Source organism: Schistocerca cancellata, chromosome 3 (genome assembly GCF_023864275.1).
Source record: "Schistocerca cancellata isolate TAMUIC-IGC-003103 chromosome 3, iqSchCanc2.1, whole genome shotgun sequence".
NCBI lineage: Eukaryota > Metazoa > Arthropoda > Insecta > Orthoptera > Acrididae > Schistocerca > Schistocerca cancellata.
The window spans coordinates 588318490-588326071 of NC_064628.1; positions in this window are offsets into that span (position 1 = coordinate 588318490).

Sequence of the window (7582 nt, forward strand, 5' to 3'; positions counted from 1 at the left end):
TTGTCTGACCACTGTTCCAATGCTTACTCTTAGTGTCTCAAGGCAAATATCCGTAGCAAGTCCTACGTGGACACAAGCGCAATAAATAAGCGAGAAATGCAACACTACAGGGTGGAGCAAAAAAAAAAAAAAAAGGGGGGGGGCCCGGAAGAGAGAGTTACAAATACCAAGAAACGCAGCAGAGGGAAGGAAATACAGTAGTAACCTGACTTTAGCAGATGCTGAATGTGACCACCGTTCACCTCTTAGTACTTTTGGGCACTGGTCAGCAAGTTGCTGGAGGCGGATCGAAGCTTGTCTACTGGAATTGCTGCAGTCTCATCCGAAATGTTCTGCTGCATTTCTTGAAGACTATTAGGGTTGTTGCGATACACCTTAGACATGAGGGCTCTCCATACAAAGTAATCGCACACTGATAGATTCGATGACCTGCGTGACATCTCTGTCCTCGACAAGAGGGACCTCTGCTAACAACTGCGTCAGGCGTGAAGAGTGTGTAAATGTCCTCCAAGCTTCGGCCGGCTGTATGGGCACTTGTTACATCCTGTTGGTAGTAAGTTGGTGTGGTTATATGCATAAATTCACGTCATATCGTATCCACTCCTTCGGGTCGCTTATTTGTCCCACCCTGTAGAAGGAAACAGAGAAGCAAGTCTTCTGAATGTAAAATTAAAATGCATGAACATGAGTCTAACTTTGTCAGCGTCCAATACTTATACTGTAATAAAATTTAAGACGTCAACAACTGTAATTTATGAAAATTGCTGCACAGATAAAGAAATGACTATGTTTCAGCCGACAAATACACATCGTTCAATGGTGCTGGAGACGACTGGTTTCGTAATGTGAACAGAATTTCCGAGCAAGAGATTCAAAACTATGGCAAAGCAGCCTAATTGTGCAAAGAGTATCTAATGTTTTTGCAACGTCTCATTGCAGCCTGTTACGTGTACTCTCACTCTGACGAGAAAAAGAGCGAAGTATGTATTGTTTGCGTAGATCTAAATCGACGAGCAGTATCTTCTTGACATGAAACACATAGAGAATATAAAATATAGCACAACTTCAGGACCATCTCAGGCACTAATTGCACAGCCAAGGCCGACCATGTGGTCAGAGAAAACTACTCACCACCAACACAACAAGTATGGTATTCCGCCACTACAAGAATCTCCAACTGAGGAGAACTTGATACACGACCAAAGTAAAGGTGACCTGTCGTTCGCTTTGGGAGCTCTCGACTCTGGAAAAGACTACCCCATAAAACCACATAAATTATACATTTACTAGTTTTAAAGGACTACCACACTATTTCTTGAGAAGATAGGAACTTAGCTGTTCAATCTTTCATTGACCATTGTGGTTTTTAGTTTTCCTTATCATAAACAAACACCTTGACGCTTATCTCCCGCTTTCTTCCATGCCCTTTCTTTTGTTTCCACTCTAATTTTTTTCGTGTTATTACGCTTGTTTCATGATCAAATATTACAAGTTAGTGCAATAGATCTTTATTAAAAGTACGAGGAGCAGTGATAAAGTTTTACTTGTCGCAAAGTAAAAATCATGTTCCTGTCATCAAACTAGGTGATGGTATTAGCCTTCTTCCACATATTCACTCTTCAACATGACACATTCACCCCAACGACGGCTGACGTGGCGGAGACTGTGTTTCTGAGATTCTGCAGACTGCTTTTTCAGGAAACTTTCCACCTCGAAAATCACTTCGTCCTGAGATTTCGACAGCATGCTCGTGTGACTGCCCCTTACGAGCAAATTCTGTTAATATCACACCAAGAAACGCATCTTCTTCAGCGGTGGTGAAGCCAATTGTTTCCAATGCTTACATTTCTCCTGTGTTTCGGAGTCATCGTAATTCGCCAAACACTCGTCCACGGTGATTAGGAGAGTAAAGTAGTACTACTCTAGATTGTTCTGACTCAGCTGCAACGTTTCCGCTCCTTACTCTGCTCGGTGGGATTTTTGAAGAGTTGTGAGTTGTTGGAGTAGCCAGCAGGCTTTGTCATTTAAAAATATCGTGCAAGATATCAAAAACCGATCCGTGACTTATTTTCACTTTTTTCACTGTCGCCTCGATTGTGAGACTTCGATCTTCGAACTTGAGGGATCCTACTTCCCTTGGAGTTCCCGGCTCATTAGAAGAGATGTGTGTGAATTCCTAAGAGACCAAACTGCTGAGGTCATCGATCCCTGGACTTATACACTACTTAAACTAAATTATGCTAAGAGCAACACACACACGACCCATGCCCGAGAGAGGACTCGAACCTCTGGTGGGAGGGGTCACGCAATCCGTTCAGATGATGGTTCAGATGGCTCTGAGCACTATGGGACTTAACATCTGAGGTCATCAGTCCCATAGACTCAGAACTATCTAAACCTAACTAACCTAAGGACATCACACACATCCATGCCCGAGGCAGGATTCGAACCTGCGACCGTTTCAGCAGCGCGGTTCCAGAATGAGGCGCCTAGAACCGCTCGGCCACAGATGCCGGCACACGCAATCCGTGACGTGGTGCCTGAAACCGCACGGACACTCGGCGCGGCTATTACGGTGAGATGATCTGCCACGTCATTCTTCGTCATTCAGACTTGTTTGACCACCAGCGTTTCGAGACTGAGTTTTCGAAATTCTCCATTGCAGACAAAAAATTCGCCAAAATGATACCATTCCGACAAATTTCCCCCAAGCATTTTAAAACTACCTATTCATTTAAACTATTATTTCCTATCAGTAGTGGCAGTTCAGAGAGGTGCAGTTATATGATCAGGGCCACAAATTTACCTTACGTATCAAAAAAATTATAGTACATAAATTATAATTTTAATTTGTGAATGAAAACAATAGCCTGACCAGAAGAAAACTTGCTCTAGCTGCACTACATTTGATTTCTTCACTTTTTTTATTGTTCTATTGATTTACCATTAGCACATCACCTACAGCGAATTTCACTATTTGTGTTATACATTTCTATAGGTGGAAAAGGGGAATTAGTAGATCAAGTTTTACATAGGAACCCATGTATGGAAACGACATCCAACGACGGTACAGATCGTCAAAGTTACGGATTCCGACGCCCGTAAATGTATGTAGTTACAGCGTGATTCCGTGGTGATGATACAGACTTTCTTAAATGATGGAGAAGGATAAAAGTACCAATTTGAGGTAAGGATCTCTGTATCGGAAACGATCGAGTCGTAAAACCGTTCTGATGCCCCTGACAGTGGAATACATGTCCTGGTACTGTTTTTGCTAAGACTGTAGGGTAGGCAACTTGCAGAGTTGGCAGCATGGACCAAAACAAGAAAAAATGTCCAGTAAACATGCGCTCTAAAATGCGTACGTTAAGAGCTATGAGCAGTTGTTTAATAGAGGACATTTGTTTCACACTTGCGAAGATGATCAAGTGCTCATAGCTCCTCAGGTATGCATTTTAGAGTCCATGTGTACTAGACTTTTTTTCTTTTATCTTTTTTTCTCTTTTTTTTCTTTTATCCGTCTCCATGATCCTTGAATATCTGTAACTTCATCACGGAATCACCCTGTATGTACACACAAAAAATGGTTCAAAAGGCTCTGAGCACTATGGGACTTCACATCTGAGGTCATCAGTCCCCTAGAACTTAGAACTACTTGAATCTAACTAACCTAAGGATATCACACACACCCATGCCCGAGGCAGGATTCGAACCTGCGACCGTAGCAGGTGCGTGGTTCCGAACTGAAGCACCTAGAACCGCTCTGCCACAGCGCCTATAGCTTTGACGCGCTGTAGCGTCGTCGGATGACGTTTCTGGACATAGGGTCCTACGTAAAACGTGGTCCCCTCTACAACTTCTAGCCGGCCGGAGTGGCCGTGCGGTTCTAGGCGCTACAGTCTGGAATCGAGCGACCGCTACGGTCGCAGGTTCGAATCCTGCCTCGGGCATGGGTGTGTGTGATGTCCTTAGGTTAGTTAGGTTTAATTAGTTCTAAGTTCTAGGCGACTGATGACCTCAGAAGTTAAGTCGCATAGTGCTCAGAGCCATTTGAACCATCTACAAGCTTTAGAAGTGTGTAACATGAATTGTGAAACACCCTGTATATTTCACTTCGCAGCTCGACACCTCTATTCACTACGCTTGTGTGAACACACAAGATCCGAGCCTCTGTTTTTTATGTGCACCTCTTGAAATTTCTTAACCGCAGCAATCTCATTTCCTTAAATTTATTTATAGCAAATAAAATCATACCGACGTGTTTTCGAGAGATCCTCAGTATTTGAAACAGCATATATTCATAGGAGGTTCGTTAGGCCTAGAATATAAAACCCATGAAATAGGAGCTTCAAATAAAAAGATGAAATCCAATATGGATTCCCTCAGAACTCAAGCCGCGCGGGATTAGCCGAGCGGTCTAGGGCGCTGCAGTCATAGACTGTGCAGCTGGTCCCGGCGGAGGTTCGAGTCCTCCCTCGGGCATGGGTGTGTGTGTTTGTCCTTAGGACAATTTAGGTTAAGTAGTGTGTAAGCTTAGGGACTGATGACCTTAGCAGTTAAGTCCCATAAGATTTCACACACATTTGAACATTTTTCAGAACTCGATACGACCACGAAAGTCGATAGACATCACAAACGGTCGAAACTGGGTATGTACCGCTATAGTCACGTCACGGAGAGGTATTACCGCGTTGGGCCTAACGTATCCCACAAAACGAAAAGTTTATCGATTGGTATGAAGATAGAGAGTCATCTACTGAATATCTAAAAACTAAGTAGCCTTTGTAAGTTTGAACTAAAATAGAGGTGGAATTACTAGAACACCAGGCGGATAAAATACTTCTCCAATTTCCCCAAATTCCCAAGGTTCCCATTCCCCAAAAGTTTCCCAAAAAGTATATGTTTCCACAAAATCGCGAAAAAAACCCAATGTGGAGTCGCTGTTGACAACACCGGAAGCGACTGCGCCACTTAACCACTGCGTCGTTAATGTTGCAATATTGCTGTAGACTTTCGCCAGCTCAGCATTGATTGCTGGAGCGTTATTTCCTTTTAAATGCCGAAAAATTGTCACCACGCGATACGCTGCCTTGCTAATGAGGTGCGCCAATTTATTTTACCTTCTCTAGTGGCGTTCTACAGTACTGTGTCGCGTGGATTCCAGTGTGTTCGATGATTGCTGTCACGTACCTGCATACAAACAAACAAAATAATTACCTAATTTTAGTTTTTTCGGTGAGACAATTAAAACTGCATGATTTTCCGTCGAACATATGCGTGTGCTGTTAAAGGTAAGGTGACTGGTATGATGAGTGAGAGGCAGATTTGTTACATTTTAGAAGTATTTTTCGTTCCGACAGATCCATAATGAGGAGATATTGCAGTATGTAAAACATGCCAGAAAAACAAGAATACACAATAAATATTTTCAAAGAAAAACAAATTTGTAATGTGTTGTACAAGGTGGGCAGGTGTATTAGGCAACAAATTGATTTATTTCTTTAAATATTCGTTCGTGAGTAGCTTGTGAAGTTTTTCCTAAGCTGTAACGGGGTCTGCGGTGGATAACACCGGATATTGGTCGGAGCGAGCCACTTCACGTGATGGGAGTGTGAACTTGTGCTGACAAGGAAACGCCGCGACAAAGCGTCGTAGTCGCTGTCGGACTACGAACTGTACCGGGCGAAGCCAATCACGCAAACGAAATCGGTCACATGGGGCCCAGTGTTGACCTGAAGACCAACATCGAATGAAGTTCGGTCCCTCTCTTCTAAGCCAGCTCTCTGACTGTTCAGACCTACCTTCCGTTCCTCTCCGGATGTGAGGCCCCCACCTCGCATGAAATACTTCAGACTTCATTTCTGTATGCCTTTCAGGTTGGCAATAAATCCTGCCATGATCCAGTTTCAGTAGTAAACTTTGGCATTTCTAATTTCACACCCAGCAACCATTTCCTAAAAGCCGGATGCCTATCCACTCCTAACGTACATCCTATCAGCCAAACCTTCATGCACTTGCGTAATATCTTTTATAGATCCCAAGTGAAATGATCCTCATGGATGTGGAATAAATAAAAAAATTTAAACGTCTTTTCATTTAATAGGTAATGAACAACTTGTCAAAAAGTTATCTATATAATGAAGCGCGTATGATAATTCTTAGGCTGTTGTTGCCGTGCACCATCAAACAGAAAAATCATTTTACAACAATTATTTATAATGATCACGATACTGCACTGAATTTGTTAAGAAGTCAGAGTCTACTAAGTCTCATGTTACTTGATGCTATTAGTAACGTATACATATCAGTTGGTTCTGAAATAGGAGATGGCCACCAATAAATCCTTTAGAGTCTTCTTAAATTGTAATTAAACTTTTTATGGCTGCTTGCAAGTTGCTGAAAATATTTGTTGTTGAATAATAGGCACGTTTCTGGGCCAAAGTAAGCAAATTTAAATCTTTGTGAAAATTATTCTTATTTCTGGTAGTGATCCCATGAAGTGACCTGTTGGTTTGAAAAAGAAATATATTTTTAAATACAAATTTTATCAAGGAATAGATGTATTGGGAAGCAGCAGTTAGCTTCCCCAGTTCCCTAATCAGGTCTCTGCAAGATGTTCTTGAGTTCGCACCACAAATAATTTTTGTTACACATTTTTGGGCCTGAAAACTTTAGCTTTGTTGAAGAGTTACCCCAAAAAATTACTCCCTGTTATATTACGGAATGAAAATAAGCGTGATATTCCAGCTTTTCTATTTTTACACCTATGATTGACATCATTCGCATTGCAAACAGAGACTTGTTTAGCCGTTTCAGCAGCTCTGTGGTATGATTCGCCCCCAATTGAATTTATAGTCAAGCTTTAACACGAAGAATTGAATACTGTCAACTTCTTCTATCTGTTTGTCGTCATATGTTGGGCGTATAAAGGCGGGAAACCTCTAAGCTGCATGTAGTGATTCTTTTTTCCAAAGTTTAGTGACAAATATTTGGCTAAGAATCATTTATTAACATCCATGAAAATTTCACTAACCGATCTTTCTAAAACTCTTATTGATTTTGTGGTTTTGCAATGTTTTTTATCATCTGTAAACAAAACAAACTTCTGATCTGGTGATGTTACACGTCATTCATTGAGATACACAAGAAAATGTAAGGGCCCTAAGATGGAACCTTGTGGCACACCACATGCAATTAGTTGGCACTTGCATGATAAAACTTTAATCTGTCTGGAAGAAATAATGTAAATTCTAAATAGAGCTGATGAGGGAGAAGACAGGGTAAAAGTGGAGGAACATGATAGAGGACAGCATCGCGAGTGTTACCACAGTAACGTGAGGAGACTCCTGCGTTCGGAGGAATAACGCTGCAAGTAAAATCTCTTGTCTGGGGACAGCTTTTTGCCTCGTCCCCGGCCTGTGGCAGAGCTGCTGCAGGGTGGAGGGGGGGGGGATGGAGTCGCGGGGGCGGCGATCGATGGCGGCCGGCCGCGGGGCTAATTACGGAAAGGGTTGAGCGCGCCGGTCAATAACCCCAGCGAGGGACAGCTGCAACATCCGGCCCTGCAACATCCGGCAGGGAC